Below are 20,446 nucleotides of genomic sequence, written 5' to 3' on the forward strand. Positions count from 1 at the left end.
CTCAGTGATGAAGCGACCTAGAAAAACTCAGTGAAGTCCTTTCTGACTTCAGCGGGGCTTTTGGACAGTTGTCACCGTGGTATATAACACGCACATCATATTCGGCAAACCCAGCACGGACTCTTTTTTTTTTTAAAAACACACCGATTTAACCTCTAAGTCCTAAACTCGGGGTTAGCATTTTAGCGGTTTGAAAGGGAGCTTTTATTTATTGAAGATGAAACATATTCAGTAATGCGCTGCAGTTAAGTATGCGTTTTAGTCCTGATAGAACTGTATAATTTATGGCATTTCCAGAATAGAATTCGCTGGTAGTGCGTTTTCTGAATGGGGAGTTCTTGTTTTTAAAGTTCACGTTTACTACACTCCTATCTATGCATGAAAGTACAAATAAAAAGCAGATGGAGTTTTCTGCTTTTTGTTTTTAATATGGATACTGTGTTCCTCATCTGAATATGACTCTCAAAATATTTTCCCGTAGATCCATCATATATAGAAATGCAAATGCACCTAAAATGACTGCTGCCAAAACAGCAGAAGCAATGGCAAACCGCAATGACTCCGGCTGCGGTTTAAGCTCTTCTTATGTAATTCTATCATCCAAATCAACCTGCGGGTCACTTCCCAAAAAAATGGCCTGTTACCTCACCAGCTTCTCTGCTTCAGAGAAGAAGTTAACTCATCTCTGTGTACACTGATTACAGCCTGCCCACTGTGATTTAATCTGGGGGGGGGGTGTTTTTTCTGGAAGGTAGAGCACGCTTCAGTACGCATGCGAATGCACCAAGCTTGCTGTCTCAGGACATCACATGTGCATTAAGGGTACAATGGATTCATGATAATACACACACCCCAACCCTGATGATAGAACTGTTTACCACCCCCTGTTGGCCACAAATGGTAACTGCACTTGTGGGGCGGTGGGAGGGCCCAAAGTCTCTTTTTGAATGTGACCCCAGAAACATCCCCATCCCCGGATCCCACCCCCCCCAAAAGTTCATTTGGGAGCGGACTGGACAATGTTAATAAAGACCCATGGGGTGAACAGAATTGTCAGTTGTTAAATTCTGTAATAAACAGCCCTCATACGCTGCAGTCGCTGTCACAGCCGTACAGAGCATCCTCCTCTTCCAGCTGCTTTAATGCCAAATGAAGAGGTTTCGCTCTCAGTCCTTCACAGGCTGGAGTGATTCCCACAAGGTCTCCCGCACAAACGTGTATCAGGAGAGCAGGAGCAACAAAATAGGCAAATGCAAAATATTTCTAATTAATGATTATGAACTTGCATATTTAAACAGAGACATAATATGAGAAAGACTGAAGGCTGATAAAGAGATACTTAGCAACTGACAGCAACAATGAATCAAGTCAAATCTGTAGCATGGAGAAAAGAAGGATTGTTTTGTGGGATCTAACTCTACGTGAAGAATGCCTCTCTTCTAACACCAGATCATACTCTTTCACCTTTCTGACACAAGTTACATAAGAAATGCTTGTTGACTACCACTTCTCTGGGAACGAGAAGGATCTGGCCCCTTCCGATGAGATGTTTGCACAAGTCTGCAACTTGAGAAGTGCATGGATGTATGGACTTGTCCATGAGATTATACTGTAGATTACAAAGTATCATTACTGGGGTCTTTGCATAATCCTTTAGGAATAAGCAATAAAATAGTGTGGTCACATATCAAGAAATTACAATTTTACCTATAATCCTGTTACTGTTTTAATGTGGTTTTATATATATAGTTATTTTAAGTGTATCTTTTCTGCAATGAAACTTTTTTCATGTTACAATATAAAGATTTATGTGACGGTTATTGCTTCCAAATCTTAAAAGACCGATTCTTTAAAATGCAAATTTCGCAGCAACATTCTTTTATGTATGATTTTGAAACAAGTTTTTCCTGGACAACAAAAATGTTTTTGGATCCCTGTCCAAATAACCTTCCCCCCCCTTTCGCCCATAAACTTCTTAAGACTAACGGATGTGTCATAGATGTTGAAAGGGGTAAATTGCAAGAATATTTTCAGACTGATGTGAATAAAATGTTTTTGCAGAATAGGGCAAGGAAGTATCACATAATTGAATATGAATGAGGGACACTTCACAAGGGTCTAAATCAGGGATGGGCAATCTTATCCAGAAAGGACTGTTGTGAATGTGGGTTTTCGCTGCAAATCCCTAATTAGATTATAAATTAGAGGACTAATTTGCTCAAGAGCCCTCACACCTGGGTTTGAACAGCTAACCCAAAGGTTGTCCGAAAAACCTTCACACACACTGGCCCTTTTGTGGATGAGGTCGCCCACCTCTGGTTAAATCCTATATTACTTAAAAAAATCTCTATTCAAGTATAAGCAGTATAAACCTATTTCCATTTCTTTCTGACTTTCGAGTCCCCTGTGCTATACAGCATGTTTCCAAAGCCTCAGGTGTCTGCTTCTCTATGATCTTCTCAGACTGTGTTCTCCAGGGTTCAGGAAGAGCAAATTCGCTGGCTAAAACTCTGGGTTCCCCAAGACGCAGAAGTTATAAAACAGTCAGGAACGTCTTGCATCTTTGTTTTCGTTGCCAGCCTGGTTGTTAGCACTGTGCACACCTGCTTCCCTCTCTTGGCAAAAGATTGCAGGAGAGCAAAGGATGCTGGGTAGAAGCTGGACTGAAAAAGGAGAGCAGGAAAGCAGCTTTAATGGGGAGGGGATGTGGGTTGTAGGGCTGTACGGGGGGGGGGGGGGGGGTGGGTGGATTCGTTAGCAGTTATTGTAGGGTTCAGCTGGGGTGACTGTGCTTTTGCGGTCTGTCTGAACTTCCGAGGAACCATGAGGCCAGGCTGTATGGTCAGCAGTCGTAAAAAGGCAGTGATTGGTGCAGTGCTAGAGGGGATAATCAAAAGCCTCTGATTGGTCAGAGTGGTCATACCCTGTATTCCCATTTGATGATGTGGTTCTTAGGGGCCATTGATGGAAGTGTCAAGGTAGGTGAATTTTGGGGCAAAATGTAATGTCTAGCGTGCACCCATGTACACACACACACACACACACACACACACACACATACACACACACACACACACACACACGCGCGCACACACTGGGCTGGCATGTGTGTCACGCTGAGCTCTAACACATGTCCTACACACATGCACGCATGGACTTTCACATGAATGGATGAGGCGGTAACAGCAAGGGGGAGAGGGAGGGTAATCCCCGTCATTTCAGAAAGAGCTCTTCACCAGAGGACCATATGGATGGACTTCCTCCCTCCACAGTGCTCACATTAAATAACATTGCCATGTATACACATACACTGGGACAGCACGGCAGATTGTGCACAGACATGAAGCAGAACCTGCCGCTTCCTGCCAGTCACACAGTCACACAAACACCCGACTGAACCATTTATATTGCAGCCTTTCACTGGTTCTGTGTAGGTGCATTGAAGTAAAGATGTTTCCCTTAGCACATCTAACAGAAAATACCCACATCACAGGTAAATATTCAAATTCTTTGGAGTTTATGTACCTTTGGAATGATTAAGGTGACAGATATCATGAATAATGTATACAGCACCAGTCAAAAGTGTGACATCATATGACTTAGCCATCTCACCTCAACACAGTAGGTATGGTTTTGGAGGAGTTTGGCCAGAGAGTGAAGGAAAAGCGGCCAATGAGAGCTCAGCATATCTGGGACCTCCTTTAGATCAGCTGGAAAAGCATCACAGGGGGCCACCGCATCAAACTGGTGCAGGGGAGAAAGTAGGGTCAGTCAGTCCCCAATTGCCCCCCTCCCCAACAAATGATTTTTTTTGCTTAATACATTTTAGATCAGTGCATAATTTCCTATATGTTATTTTGTAGTTTTAGTTCTTTTAACTTTTCTGAAATGTTCAGAATAGTACAAAGAAGCCTTTTTATGGGTATGTGTGTCCAAACTTTTTACTGGTACTGGAACTTCGGTACAGATAGAGGAAAACTCATGGGACAAGGTCCAAGACAGAGCTTGTATCAACCCAGTAAACCAGTGATTCTCAACCCATGGGTCGCGACAAATTTAGGTTGAGGCAAGTTCTGAAAGGGTCGTGAGGCAGAGTTGGAAATGTAAGCATTTTAAACCCAGCAAGCTCCTATGCTGATCTACAATCAGATTTCCCAGTCCCAGTCCTACAATTAACCTATATAAATGGGTCTTAGGTCTGCAAATGCTTAGTACAAATCCAGTGAACACTCAACCAATCCAAGAAGCCAAACCACAGATGCTTAATTTAAAATTCACTGGCACATCCAATCAGATTTGTGCAATAGGCACTGATTGATGTAAATTGCAGAGTGCACTGCATGCTCGATCATAGCGTTACTTACTTGATATAAGGTGTTGACTGAGCTGCTATGGTAAAAATTGGTTTGAGATGCAAAAAGGTTGAGAACCACTGCTGTAAACTAAATGCCACCTCCTATTATCTTCAGATACCTACAATGATCTAACATCATCAGCATTAAAGTCTATTTATTCGGCTTGTTTTAGATTAGATTAGATTCACAGATAACCTGAATAATCCTTTGGGTGACGTTTATACTGTGAAAACTTCGTGGGTGTTTATCAATACCTAGAATACAAAGAATGTATTTGGATTGCTGTAAAGAGCGCTCCTGCTAACTTGCCTCCGAAGAATGAACTTGGGACAGAATGAATCATTGATATTTGGGGTTTGGCAAAAACAATATCTGGGGATTTTAGCATCTTCTGTGCTCCTGTTCTTCAGTATTGGATCTGTACTCCGCCAATGGAAGATGACGTCAAGCGGAAATGCGAGAACACAAGAACGGTCAAGTACACATTCATAAACACCCCTTGACATGGGCTAATCATTCTCCACCTGCATACCAGCATTGGTTTAAAACACTCATTTGACTGCTGTCTTCATCAATTTCCGATTAGAGTTCAATGGGGAGTCGTCTGTGTTGCGTTTGAGGTTCAGTGCTAGGCCAGTGGCTGCGCCCTAGGGTAGGTAGAAGGGGTCTTTCTGGAGAACAGGAGCACACAGATGATCAGCGAAACCAGGTGTGGCCACCAGACCTCTGTCCAGTCTTATATGTAACCAAACCAGAGATATCATGAAGTACCTTTAGCAATGCTTAAGGGTAGTATGTCCCTCAGCAGGCCAAGCCTCTGAGCCTGTGATCAGAAGGTTGTCAGTTCAAGCCTGGCCTCAGCAGAATTGTCACATCCGTGGGCCCTTAAGGAAGATCCCTAACCCCCACCTCCATGAGAGCCAAGAAGAGAGATTTCCCCATGGGGATCAATAAAGCGCTATTGTGAAGAAGAAGATCACATGCTAAAAAATGTGATGTGCTACATCCACAACATCCCACTGGTACCAGAACTATTGCGATACTCCCCATCAAAGCTGCTTATGCAAAATGAACAGGGAAACTCTACAGATATGCAAGTCCTGGGTTTCTCTTCCACTTTAGGGTATCTAATCATCCAGGGCAAAACCACCAAGTTAAAAACACTTAGTCTGAGAATAAACAAAAACAGTTTTTTTTCTTTGGGAAAATTTGTTCAGTGGAGGAAAAACCTCAATAATACATCTGCTAGCCCAAAAACTCCCCAACTGCCTTACAGGAAACCCCTTCAGTAGTACCTGCCATGGTATAAACAGGTTTGGGGTGGTTTCTGAGTCATGGCCTTGTGTTTTCAAAATGTTTTGCATTATTACACAATTCTGATTTTAAAAAATCATACCAATCCTGGTACTGCTTTGGATTACATCTTATATTTGTATTTGTGGCTGTGAGTGATCTCTCAAGTTGGCCAATGCCTCACTGGTTAATGTGTGCCAGGCCCATTCCGGAACCATTAATGAATTCTGGGGAGAAAACACTGCTTTTTGAAGCTAAATATACACTCTTCACATCAAAACATGATTCTACATTTAAATAAAGACATATAATTTATATTTTCCATAGAATGGTAATGAAATGCGATGATAACTGTGTTTGGTCTTGAGAGCTTTATATATTCACTCAGTTAAACAGGCAGTACTAATGATGCTGTCTATATTTACATTTCTTTAGCAAACACTTTTATCCAAAGTGACCTACATTTCAGTCAGTCACTTCAGGGATATGAGCTGAGAATCTCTGGCACAAAGGCAAATGTAGGATACATTACAGAACCGCCACTTCCATCCTGATGGTAGAGCTGAAACACAGGTCTTTTACCAGCTCTTTTGCCCATCTATGCTTTAAACTATCTTGATCACGATTGTACATAGTCTTTTTGTATGAACTTTAAGCGCAACATTAACTACGATGACTTACAAAACCGAGGCCTGGAACTGCTGTGTCTGTTTCAAGTTTCAAGTTTAAACCGGAAGTCCTTTCTGTTTAGGCTAGGGTTTGGGTTGAAAACCATCGGTATAAGCCTAGCATCCCAAACACTGCCGTCCTAAGCATGACTGTGACTCACCAGTCAGGACTAGATCACATGAGCAGAGCTAAAGGAGCACATTTATGACTAAAACCTCATGAAGAACTTGCTATTTCTGGCAGAGACAATGTGTTAGACAACCCTTTACAGAAATATTTAGGCTCAGGGCGTGGGTTGTCTCATATTAGAGTAGAACTTCTGAAAATATATTTTATATCTAGATTTATAAAATGGTATGTAGGGAATTTCCAAAGATGGATATGCATCTGACCCCAAAGATTTATTTACAAATCTGGGGAAGACACAATCCAGGATAGCAGGATATGAAAGATGGAAGAAATCATCAAATTTTTTTGCACTTCTGAAATGACCCTTGGGTGTGTGTGTGTGTGTGTATGTGTATGCGTGTGTGTATATGTATGTGTGTATGTATGTGTGTGTGTGCATATGTATGTGTGTATGTATGAGTGTGTGTGGGTGTATGTATGTGTGTGTGTGAATGTGTGTGTATGCATGTGTGTATGTATGTGTGTGCGTGTGTGAATATGTATGTGTGTGTATGTGTATGCGTGAATGTGGGTGTATGTATGTGTGTGTATGTGTGTGTGTGTATGTATGTGTGTGTATGTGTATGTGTGAATGTGGGTGTATGTATGTGTGTGTATGTGTGTGTGTGTGTATGTATGTATGTGTATGTGTGTGTGTGTGTGTGTATGTGTATGTGTGAATGTGGGTGTATGTATGTGTGTGTGTGTGTGTATGTGTATGTGTGAATGTGTGTGTATGTATGTGTGTGTATGTGTGTTTGTGTGAGATGGCAGGGGTGCCATAAAGTGGGAGAAAGTTACGATGTTTCCGAGGGCCTCAGAGTGACAGGCATGGCCGTAAGTTATGGGGGGTGGAGGGGTGGGGGATTTGTAACCCTCCAAAAATCAAAACCAGCCAATACAATCTCTTGGAGCCCCTTAAATGGGTGGAGTCTTGAACCCCCCAGTGCTCAAACCAAAGTTTTGCCCTTGGTGACAGGAGTGCTAAAAATTTGGGAACATAACTGTATTGGTCTGGGATGGGGGCCCAATATAATATGCTTCCATGGAGCCTAAAGTCTCAAGAGGCTCCCCTGCGTGATTGCATGTAAGTCTTTGGAGTGATTGATGGTTCTCACTGTGCTACTGGAACTTGTGAAGAAGCAACAAGCCGGTCCCGAGGCAGTCAAAGAGTGGGAGAAGCATGTTCCTTCCTTAAGTTATGGGCAGAACTTTACAATGGATGTCCAGAGACATTCCAAAGGTGCCCGCTGAGAACAATCTTTGGATCTGCTCGCGGGACATGTTCCCACCATGTGCTCTGTGTTTGTGCACTCGTGACACACCTGTGTATCCATGTCCCCAACCAGTTGCCATGGAGAAGATGCACGAAAGGGATCACTGTCATGGCTCAATGGAAACACTAATCAGACCAGAATCTGCCAGCGGAGGAACACCTGCTTACAGGATAAACAGAGAACAGCAGAACAGCATCTGCTAAGAGGGAAAGTAACATGTGGATATAAGATTTCTAGCTGGTGTCATGGTTATATGGAATGAATAACAAAAGGACTAGTCTACTTCCTTACCTTATTAAGTTCAGTGTTTATGTAATACCTTTGCACTACTTTGCACTATACAGACTAGACTCCGAACTGCATTTGTTGTCTGACTATTGTAAGATAAGATGAGCTTTATTGATCCCTTGGGGAAATTCTGGGTAAAGTGAGATGTTTGAGCCAGCCAGTAGAAGACATGTATTTAAAGTTGAATTGAATCTAATCTAACCTTTGATGTCTACAGAAATGTGATTCGAAGGTTCTGCTCACTCAATTGTACTACATTTATTTTTTACAAATGTTCTATTTAATGGTTGTTGACTTGAAAGAGTGGGACATCATTGGAACACTGAGTACACAGTCTGTATGATAGACATCCTTAAACAGCTACAGGACCCCTCAGACAGCTCCAGGGTGTGCCTCCCCCAACACGCCCCGCAGGCTCAGCAAAGCTGACAACGCCTTGGATAAAAAAAAAAAATAATAATGAAATCCATACGTAAAATGTCTTTCGCCTCCTAGGATTCCAAAAAAAGGCATTCCAGTCTCATTAGCTGTTGGGATATCATTTGCCAAGCTATGCACGCAAACACAGAGGAAACCACAAGCGTGACACCATCCTGCCCAAACCATGACATAGCTTGCCTGTCTGTTTCTGCTGGCTCTTTAGAAATCCGTTGAGAGTTTACGGCATGCTTATTCGTGCTTATTTGAATTTCAGTAACTAGAAAACGCATAACATCTCAACCCCTTGAGATAGAACAGAATTAAAGGTGGGTGGTAGCATGCCTGAGTTTGAGGTGTGGTCCATTGTCTGTCAAGGTATTTTAGGTCGGGATCCATTGTGATGTTATACCAGTTCTCCCAGTGAGGACCCAGCAATACCTTTGGCGATTCTTGATGCCAGTAATCTTAGGCTAAGCAATTATAATGGTGAGGATTTATGATGATTTATGGCTTCACTTTTATATACTCTTCAGAATGATTTGGCTTTCTTTAGTGACCATTATTCATTATAATTAGGCTGCTGGTTGTTCATTATAAATGGGCTGTAAGGAGTATTCATAGGTGTACATGGGAATCGTCTGTGTAAAAGCTCATTGCAACCTGTAGACAAATGATCCTACTTTATACATCTTCAACCTACAGTTTAGCTAAGTGAAATGTCTGGGTCTAAGATACAGATCAGAGAACCTTTTTTGTATCGGTTAGCAAGGTTGCTTGCATCTGTAAAGATCCATTGCATCCATCCGTACAGATCCTGGGTCAGGTGGGTATTGGGTGTCCACAAGGGTTTTTTCATTGTAGTTAAGGCATGATATACATTAAGAGTTGGTTGAGAGTATGATATGCAATGGATATGGTTTATCAGGAAAACCTCGATAAGTCCTCGAAAAATCACCTGAGTATTTGCAGCAATCATCCAATCCGCTCGCATTTTTTTTTTTTATTTGACCACTTGGACACCTCTTTTGGCTAATCAATACTTCACTGACTTTTGAAAAATGAATTAAATTAATTAGTTAAGTGAGCTTGTGCTGAATTCAATGCATGGAATGGCTGGGGTGCCCCTGAGGAGAGGTTTGGGAACTGAAGTGGTGTTCATCTAGCTATCCAACAAGTTATCAGTAACTTTCGGGAGAACAGAAGATAATCATATTATTCTTATTGTGTTACTCTTAATTTGCATTTGTGTGTTTTTTGTTCAGAGAAAATATGCAATTACTTCCCAGATAAATATCTTTAAACATCTCCTTTGCCTAGCATTTTTGGACAGTTCTGTAAGTACAGGGGAAATCACTGCAGGGGACGTTTTCAATTCAATTTGTTTTTATATAGTGACTTTCATAACAGGGTTGCTCCTAAGGCACTTTACATGGGTGTGTCATGATACATTGTGTAGGGTGAGACTGTTGATACCTGATAGCACTCTGTACCTCTTCTTTTTCCATTTTCATTTACCGATTTCTATAAACTGTTTTGGAGTATGAACTACCTGTGAGTGAATTTTTCCACATCTGTTTTGTATCCCCAGGAGAGCCACTAGCTGAAGGTTACACACAGAGACAAGAAGAATCATGTGACTGGAACAGTCTGATGACAGTCATATGCATCATCTAGATCTGGAGATACAGTCATGGTCAGTGTCAAGACCAGAATTTCCCCAAGAGTTCCAAAAGTGTAACACCTTCCTTGCAACTCAGTCTCATGGAAGAAGTTGTATCTTGTTTTCCTTACAGTGTCAACGTGTGTTACAGTAACATTACAAAGTTTTGTATCTTTTTTGCAAAGAACAATGCATTCCGCTGAAGCTCAAATGACTAGACTGAAGTTATTTTGGCCACATTATCAGAAGATCCAATGCACAGGAAAACAATAATTCCTGAAGAAGTTGAGTGTAAAGGGGGCAGAGGAGGTCTAGCAATGAGGTGGATGAACTGGAGCATCACAGTCATGAATATGCTGGTGGGAATCCTGAAGACCCAGACAGGAGACAGAATGATCAATCACCCAGTGAAACATAATAAATAATGAACAATGAACAAGGTTGCAAAGAGCCACAACTTTGAAAATACTGCTAACACTATATACAAATTAATGGGTACAGGTTTCAACATGTGACTACTGAATAAATAGCATTTTTAATGCTGTTAGGCATCAAATACTTTTCATGTTTCAAACCTGCTGGTGCCAGCAGTTATTCTGCAAACCGGTGACATTCATTTGACATGCCAAATACCTATAAAGGCATCAGGCGTAGCCAGAGATGTGCCTGATAAACTCGGCCTTCACACGCCTCCATCTATCAGTGAAGCCCTGCTCAGCCCCATGACACCCTGACCGGCCCTGACAGGAACCTAGAAGTGCTGAGAGATCCCGTCCATCTCTTACATTCCCAAAACACAGTGACCTCAAACACCACATTCTGTGGGGGTCTCCTGTCCCTGCTGCTGCTCTTCGTGTTTGGGTTTCATGTGGCATTAGACCAGTTCCTACTCCTAGTGCACCACCATCAAAATTGTGAATAAAGGCATATTACAAAACAATAGTGATGGATGAAGTCATTCTGAAGATCCTTATCAGTGTCATCCACTCAAGGGTGATACCTGATCGCTGGTTACATGGACTAGAGAAACAAATCCCTTTCCTTCAAAACCTGAACTTCAGGCAATAAATACAGTATTTACAAATATCTATCTATCTTCTGTAATTACTTATCTCAAACAGAGGCATATTTACAGTGCAACTTTACATATATATATACACATACATACTTTTCAAGACTCTAAACTTTTATTGCTTTCTGTTTGTTACTTTTCTCTAAAATAGTCAGAGCGACTTATTTCCTAGCCAATCGTATGACTGTTTTCTCTGGAGAGCTTGTAAAAGGAAGTCCAACGGTGGCTGCTATCCAGCGATTCTGATCAGGAAGCATACTGGAGATACCACAAATTACATTTATGTTTATTTATTAGGCAGGTGCTTTTTATCTAAAGTAACGTACAGCAGTGCAGATAATACAGCACAATCGTGGAGCTGTCAAGGAGCCAACTTAGTTACAAGTGCTGCTAGGCTGAGCTAGCAATGAGGGATCGGTATCAAATGCAATTTACGCTGGAACATGATCTATACGATACTTTACAAAGCATTGTCAGAAGCTAACAGAGGAGCCATTCAAATCAAAACACCATGAGGACTTACTCAGTCATAGGAGAAGCGACGGGTCAGCCCTCCTGGTCACTACCTGCCCTTTTTAAATTAGGAAACAAGCTTTATGATTTATGGCCCCAATGAAGAAGAAGCATGCATATCACATGGTCTTCAGAAGTAAAACATATGCCCATATATGCATGAGGGTGGAGCGTGGCCCAGTTTGTTAGGATGCTATGCCAAGTGATCAAAAGTTCACCAATTGAAATCTTTTATCTGGCAGAGTAAGTTCATTTTTTAGATAAAATTGTCTGCTGATTAAATAAAATGTAAGAACATCCACCCTTATTAAGCACCAGTCACAGTAATAGGAATACAGGGTACACCTTTCAGCTGCAGGCAGAGGCGTATCGACGAATTTTAGGCTCCTTGACAAAATGTGAGCTTGGCCCCCCCTTTTCTTCCACACTGGGTTAGAGCAGGTCCCACTGCCGACAGAATTTGTTGAGTTGGGGGGGGGGAGTTAGTCATTGCCCTCAGTAGAATGTACAGAGGGAGAGGGGATCCCTATAAAGTGCTGGTCCGTCAGAATCTGCCAGGATTTCTATGCCCCTTTAACTCCCTGGCTGTAAGATGACATTAATTTATAGTTAATAATTGACCTTGAAAAGCATGTCTTTGGACTGTGGGAGGAATCCCACTGAAACGCTGGAATAACGTTTACATTTCACACACAAAGCCAGGGCCAGATTCAAGTCTACACCCCGAGACAGTGAGCCACCATGACACCCACACCAGAACATTCTTTACGTTACTATTTAATAAACACAGGCATTGGATAATGCCTTCCACTTATCTCGAATCGTCCTCGGATTTAGCTTAAGCCTACGAAAGACAAAATAAACACACGTATGAGTAAGACGCACGTTTCTTCAAAGATAATTTGAGAGATGAACAAAGCTACACATTTCATATTTGGTCATGGTCTAGCCAGTTATGAGGACATAACCCTGACAGGGGCTCATTACTCACTTGGGGCAGAATTAGAGAGTCAATAAGACAACCTGTTAAACGAACTGGAAACTGATGTAAACAGTCAGAGAGAACAGCCCACCACCCAAGGTCCTCTGGGTAATATAGCAGATCAGTGACCGAAAATAAAAAGTAACGCATGCTGTTAAGAAACATCGAAGTCCTGGAATTAATTCTAAGGTACTGATTTGCGTTTATGTTACAATTACCAAAATGTAACTCTGATGTTACATATTATTGTGTCAGGGGCGACATGGTGGTGCAGTGGTTAGCACTGTTGCCTCACACCTCTGGGACCCGGGTTCAAGTCTCCGCCTGGGTCACATGTGTGCTGAGTTTGCATGTTCTCCCCATGTCGTCGTGGGGTTTTCTCCGGGTACTCCGGTTTCCCCCCACAGTCCAAAGACATGCTGAGGTTAACTGGAGTTGCTAAATTGCCCGTGTGAGTGAATGGGGTGTGAGTGTGCCCTGCGATGGGCTGGGCCCCCCATCCAGGGTTGTTCCCTGCCTTGTGCCCATTGCTTCCGGGATAGGCTCCGGACCCCCCGCGACCCAGTAGTATAAGTGGTTTGGAAAATGGATGGATGGATGGATATTATTGTGTCGCGTTTATGTATTTATGATGTTATTGTCCATCCATCCATCCATCCACCCATCCTTCCATCCATCCATCCATCCATCCAGCTATCTATCCAATCTACTGTCTATTTGGACAGGGTCATGGGGTGAAAGCCAATAGCCTTTTCCAGGCAATACGGTGCACAAGGTCTGGGACCCTGTGCGGGGCTCCCTCACTCAGACTATGGGTAATGTGTACGGATTGACATACCTGTTACGCATGTACACATTCACCATTAAAAGCGATACTTGTGGCAATTGATTGCTGAATGTGCACGTATTTTATGTGCATTTCATGTCCTACCAAGAGACGCAACCTCAAAGGTCGACAATACAAAAACAGATATTCAATATGAAATGGTCTTTACATGCTAATTCATACCTTTTGCGTAATGTGTTTACTTTCTGGTAATGTGTTTACTTCAGTCTTCCACACGTTTTCATGTGCTGTGGACCACAAACACCAAAATAGACCATTTCATATTGAATATCTGTTTTTGTATTGTCGACCTTTGAGGTTGCGTCTCTTGGTAGAACATTAAAGTTTTGGCTGAAGTGAGATGTAAGTAAAAAGAAGACATTTCTTCTTTAGAAACCTTCTGTTTATGTATACATAGGGTGGCATTTTCTTTTGGTAGGAAATTTTGTAAACCTTCAGTCCTCATGAAATTCACAGGACAGTAAACAGAAGCTGACAGTGAGCGAGCGCATATTTCACTCATTAGCTTCCGTAATATTTTCTAAAAATAGGCCGGAAAAATGCAGTAATGCTGAAAAGTGTAGCTGGCGTGTTCGCACAGGAGGCCTTGCTGTCATTCTTAGAGGAACGAGAGACATATTTTTCTGTACTTCATGCCTTGAAAACAAGGTGGTGAAAAACTTTGACATCCCATTGACCTCTGACATGAATGCACAGACTTCGGCCAAAAATGCAGTTCCTTGATCGATAAGCGGCCTCCTAATATCTAAGAACCACATGACCCTAAGAGAAGCGATACAAGCCCGATACCCAGAAGCACTTGCCAGTTTCATGTGGGATAATCACAAGTGATACAAATTCAGAACACAAATTAGTCATATGCTGTCAAAGTTTGGCTTTCTTACCCATTACAAATGACGTTTCTGTAAGGCAAGTAATTCCCAGCACTCCTGGTCAATCTTTCTAGTACCATTTTGTCTAAATAAACAGTGGCCCCATCACCCAAGACCCCAATTCATTATGCTGAATTCAGGGGAACAGCTTTAATTTGTCTCTGGCTTTGCTGACATTTGATACGAGCTCTGATTAATGTTCCTGTCTGCCTGCTAAATTGTCCTAATAGTAATTATATGTCTGCACAAGTTGCAGTGGGCTGAGACAGACTGCCTTTTCTCAGGGTTGATTTAACATCTCGATACTTGGCTGTCCTGTACTATACAGGAAAGTGCAATGTTTGACTTGCTTGTTGCACTTGACATGATGTATGTGGCATGAGCATGAAGACTGGCAGAGCCAGAATGACCCACCGCTAACCCACTGCTAACCCACCGCTAACCCACAGCTGTCGGGTTACCTGTCATGTGGACAGACAAGCGCTCTTGTGGGGTTAGGGGGTCCCCAAAAATGCCCATTTGCCCCATTGCACTTTAGCAGTCAAGGTGGACTGGGTTGGATTTTTGATCCGAAGGCAGCTAGTTTTAATTGTGGGAGGGCCATGCATTCAATCTATCAATCTCATGCAAAACATTCAGCTGTTTCCAGTTGCTTAAACACACAAGAAAAACCGAAAGACTACTCAAAATAATCTCGAAAAGATTATCTAGAAGTTCTTTCTAGGATATAAAGTATTTCAAATATTGTGTAATTTTTTTGAAAAAAAAATAAATGTAAGAAATGTTTGTTGAGTTGCCACCCTGCTTGTGGACTTTTGTGAATTTACACACCAGCATGTGTTGTTCTGTCTCAGCCTGATGTTTACATGTGCACCAAAGTCATCCATCACTCCATTACCGTGGCACAAATGAAATGTTTCTTTAAACCGGCGCTGAAGCAATTGACCAATCATCTCCCAGTCATCACCACGGAGAGCCAGATCTTTGCCAAGGATCACGGTCTCTTTCCTAACCCAATATAAACATGTGACGAGAGCTCCTTCGGGGAAAAACACATCAATAACGATGCAGAAATCAAACAGCAGAGCACCTGACGTGAAGTCATTGCGTGGGCGCTAAGAAAAATAGTTACCTACACCTTGAAGAATGCTCCCTCAAAGAGAGGTGAGAGTAAATGTCTGGGGGAATGGAATTCACTTTCACATTTGAGCATGCTGTTATTTGAAATAAGTGTATAATTTTATTTTGGAAAATTAAATGAAAGGATTCCCAAATGAAGCAGACATAGATTCCATCTCTTTGGCACATGAAGAAAGGTCCCGATGCAGTCAATTTCCTCAAAGTTCATACAACCCAAGACAGGAAATGAGATGCCAGTTAATTCATCGCGACCACATTGCATTCAGCCATCCCTGATCTCCGAAACCATTTGGTTCAGGAGTAAAAATTGCGTTCAGTTTTTTTTTTTTAAATGTTTTAATGCTGATGCTGTTTCACGAAAACTCTGAACCATGTAAGCACGGATTTCTGAAATATCCGCTCCCAAGTGCTGCAGTTCCTTATGATTTTTCATGAATCCTGGATGAAATGATACACTACCAAGACAGGAGCTTCAATCTGAGATACAAAGCACAGCTTGTGTCCCTCTGAGACTTCCCCATCGCCAATCCAATTGCCAAACATTTCACAAATGCAACCTGTGTTATTATTAAACACACTGATATTAATGAATAGGAAAATGCCATAGGAGTCTTCCTTAACATGTGTGATAGTACCGTGAGACAGTGCTGTACCACATTATTTGTCAAGTCAAGCCAAATCAAGCAGATTTTATTGTTATAACGTCCAATTATGGGATACATACACATACATACACATACAAATACAATGGCACAAAATGGTGTCCCCCCAGTGCAAAAGAAGGGGGTTGGTCAGAAGAGTTTATATACACAACACAAGGGTTTATATACACATGCAGCGTTCCATTTACCTCGGAAGTTGGAGCTGGGAATGACATCACACTGGAGTAAAAGTGTTCCAGAACAGTAAGTCAGAAAGCCATTTAGCAAATGCCAGGGACCTGTTTCAAAAAGCAAGATTTTTTGCTTAGCTGGATAACATTTCGGATTTAATTTACCCCAGTTTAAATGGCATTTATCTTTGTTCATTTACATTTAGCATAGACTACCTTAAATCTGACAAGGTGTCTGGCTAAGCAAAAAATCCTACTTTCTGAAACAGGCTCCAATTCTAGCCCGGTTAATTGTTAGCATTTATCAGTAATATCGGTTGATAGCAACACATTGTGTGGTATTTTGTGCATAAAAACCTTGGAGCAACACATCCATAGATAGAGGTTGGACAGTGTGTACAGTACAACTGACTTAATGAGGCACAAATAAGACATACGTGCTAATAAACAGCATAAAACTACAGCTTTAACTTATGTTGATAAAGGGCACAGCCATCTTGAATTCTGTGTAGATTCGTCTAACTTTCCGAGGAGGAATTCTGACTTCAGTGGGTGTTCCAATTGAAATTTCCAACTAGGAACTTGGAATTTCCAAGTTATGAGTTCAAATGGAGTGCAGAAATGGTATAGTATGAATATAAACAATAAGTACGATTGCAAAAGCATGACTGGGTGGAATAAATAAAGTGGCTGAATTAGCAATAAAAGCAATCAAGGCCCCTGCATTCAAAAAATGTCTTTTTCCATCTCTATGTCCGATTCAGTAACTGTAACAGGCTTGCCAACTCTCACACATCTGGTGTGAAACTCACGCTTTCAGACTCAAACTTTCACCTAAGAAATCTTACAGCAATATTTCTATATTATTCCATTATAAACCTAAAATTAGCTACATTTCAAGTGTTGGGTAATTTGCAAACCGTACAGAATATTATAGGTAATAACTGTTACATGCATGCAAATGTGTGTACAGACTTTTCTTGAATTGAAAATCTCACACCAGCCAGCTGACCAAAGTTGGCATCCCTGCTGTACTCTGCTGGAGGCCCACTGGAGATCTGCACTTTTCGAAAAGTTTCCAGTTAATGCCTGAATACTAAACTCCAGACGACCACAATGGCATGTAGGAAGTCTCCTCAGTTAAGTGACTTGAGTTAAGGTTTTAGGCGTGACCAGTGACCCTGACGATCCCCTTGTGTAAACGGGCACTGATGATAGGTTAGATGAAGTTCAGAGCTTCCGGGAGAGGTTGCCCGGCTTCTCTGTGTAGACTGTGGTGACTGATTATAGATGAGGGTAGAGCCTGAGCAGTACAGTGGGTGGAAGTGTCCAGGTTCAGACATGACATCGCTCACATGCCAAGTCATGAATAGGGGCACTTGCACATAAAATCACCTATAATTAGGGTAGCATACGAGTCGTAAATCTAAAAATAACTATGTTAAGCCTTAACACAAATGATTTTACTTCCTACCTGAGTTAATTTTTCTTCTGAAAATCTGGAAAGATATCAATCCTACTCAATGGTAGCCAACAGGTCAGGAATGAATATACGAGCTGTGAGTCAAATCCATTGTAAGGAAAAACAAGAGACTTCCAGGACTACGCATGTGGAATAAAAAACCCAGCTAGACAGCAGTTTATGGACAAGGGAAAACAAGTATCTGGAAAAACAGATGATTTATAAATCAACACACATCTAATTATGGGGAAATTGGAAAAAACAAAACTTCTATCAGGATTACCTTGCAAGGCTGCAAAATTCCCCAAATCCTAAGATTCTGAGATGTCAGATATGTAGAGAAGGTCAAAAAAGCACCGCTCTGTCTACAACAAAGGACCTTTACATTCCCCACACAATAACATACATACCTGAGTATGTCAGCAGATCTGGAGAGCAGATATTGTTATATTCCTGTCATTGTACCGACAGCAAAATGCAACATCAAGCAGCATGGCTGAATTGATGGGTCTGTAAAATCATCTGTTGGTATGTCTCTGTTATCATAATAACCAAGCAGACACCTTGAGAACATACCATGTGTCTTTTAGGTGTATTATTTTTGTTACATTTACTTAGTATTCTCTTTCAGCCAAAACTACATCATCTTTTGAGAAAGCGGGGTCACACCGTTGCTGAAACAATTAGGCTTAAGAGCTTTGCTCAATGGCCCAACAGTAAAGACACTTTTGAACCGGCAACCTTCCAATGACAGGAAAACTAAGCTAACCTACAGACTCACACGCCAACCCCATAAGTGACTTCCTGAAAGCATGGTGCAATGCCTATGAGAGAACTATATGAGTAGCCTTATTTCATAGCACGTTAGCATTTCTTTTTCTGCTAACTGCAGAAACCTAAGCCATCTATCTTCTAGCATGAGTTTCCCCAGAGTGGACAGGCCAAGTGTTCTCCTGCCCTCATGCTTTTTTTCCGACCTCTTATTCGTGGTCAGCGACGGACGGAAAACCCAAAGAATGGTCCACATTCTTGTGGTATCTCCCTCTAGCCCTAGCCCAGAATTATGGTGTCAGATTTGCTGGGGGAAAGACATTAATCTGGTGCCCGTGGAACACTTATCCCCACTGCACACCTACAGGGAGAGGCCTCAGGAGGCCTTTCAGGAAAGACGTTTAATACTGCATTTAGTGTGACTGTTGCTCCAGCTCTAATAATCCTTCCTGAGCTTTTTATGTGTCTTTAAAAGGTCTTGTAGTCGGGTCTCCCTGTCGACCCATGGCTGGAACAATGGGCCCCCTTTCCTTCTGAGCTCACATGGAGCCAGGAGCTTGTTGGTAGCTACTGCCTCAGACATGAGGGCAGCTCCCTAGGCCGATAACAAGGCCTAGCCCCCCCTCCACACCACCCCCTAAATCCTCAGCCTCCCGATATGCACTAATGACTCTCTGCAGTTAACCTGCATGGGTCAGCAGATTTAACCACACTGGCGAGTGCTCTGTCATGGACTTATTAGCAGGAAGAAAATGTTAAAAAACAACACCAATAGCAAATAAAACAGACCAGCACAGTGCTAACAAAAGTAGAATGAAATGCTGCTCTGGACTCATTTTCATTGCCATTTTTTCACTTGCAGGTCATCAGACAGATAAACGGACCAAAAAACAAAACAGGTCATGGGGTTTTGCAACTAAATGTTGGCCATTTGCTTTCAAAATAAATTGCAGCCAATGCTGCCAACTTTGACTACGCACATTTGCACGCAGAGATCCCCCATCATACAGGAATGAGACATTCCACACATTTGACACAGAACGCACATGAAATGAACTCAGGCACTTGGGACGTAAACAGGCACTGGCTCCGGCCAAACGGTCAGGTGTGGGTGTACAAATCAAAACAAAAAGGCGAGTTTTCAGAGTTCCTGGAATCCTACCCAGTGATGTTCCCCTGGGAAAGCTGAGCGTATGATGGAATGGAAAGGACGATATGCACGCTGAAAGGTACACTTCGATAAACGTTGCTTACGATTGCTGCACTACTTGTGGCTATTAAATTTTTGACCTTACAGGAAACAGATGGACACTCAGCAATAAATAACTATGGGCTCTAAGGGATTTCGCTGAATTGACAGTGAGAAACTGTTATGAATTCATATTTACAAGGCTACTTAAGACTCTTCTGTATGGAATAAAACGGACACATATTTCAAAGGGGTGGTGGTGCAGTCCCTACTGCTGTTGCTTCACAACTCTGGGACCTGGGATCAAGTCTGCTTGGTTTTCATACGTGTGGCGTTTGCATGTTCTCCCTGTGTCATCGAAGGGTTTTCTCCAAGTACTCTGATTTCCCCCCAGAGTTCAAAAAACGTGCTCAGGCTAACTGGAGGTACCAAATTGCCCATAGGTGTGCACATATGTGACCCATCACCACGAAATGAGTCTTATGGGTGTATTTCTACCAGTGTGACTTAAGACTCATTTCGTGGTGATGGGACTCATATGAGTGAATGGTGTGTATGTGTGCCCTGCTATGGGTCAGTGCTCCATCCTGGGTGGTTACCTGCCTTGCACCCAGAGCCTCAGTGATGGGCTTTGGA

The 20,446-nt window shown here is 42.0% G+C and overlaps 1 long non-coding RNA gene across 2 annotated transcripts; it reads right to left on the reverse strand.

The window, feature by feature from the left end:
- Positions 1-29: 29 nt before the first annotated feature.
- LOC125751557 (uncharacterized) lies at positions 30-11,768 on the reverse strand. 2 transcript variants are annotated; one of them, XR_007400673.1, is made up of 4 exons: positions 11,726-11,768; positions 7,811-7,921; positions 3,613-3,744; positions 30-2,663 (listed from the first exon to the last, which is right to left on the reverse strand). It is a non-coding gene; the product is annotated as an uncharacterized LOC125751557 (long non-coding RNA). The 2 variants fall into 2 exon arrangements; XR_007400674.1 differs by lacking the exon at positions 7,811-7,921 and having other exon boundaries at positions 31-2,663.
- Positions 11,769-20,446: the final 8,678 nt, after the last annotated feature.

Source organism: Brienomyrus brachyistius, chromosome 1, assembly GCF_023856365.1.
Source record: "Brienomyrus brachyistius isolate T26 chromosome 1, BBRACH_0.4, whole genome shotgun sequence".
Classification (NCBI taxonomy): Eukaryota; Metazoa; Chordata; class Actinopteri; order Osteoglossiformes; family Mormyridae; genus Brienomyrus; species Brienomyrus brachyistius.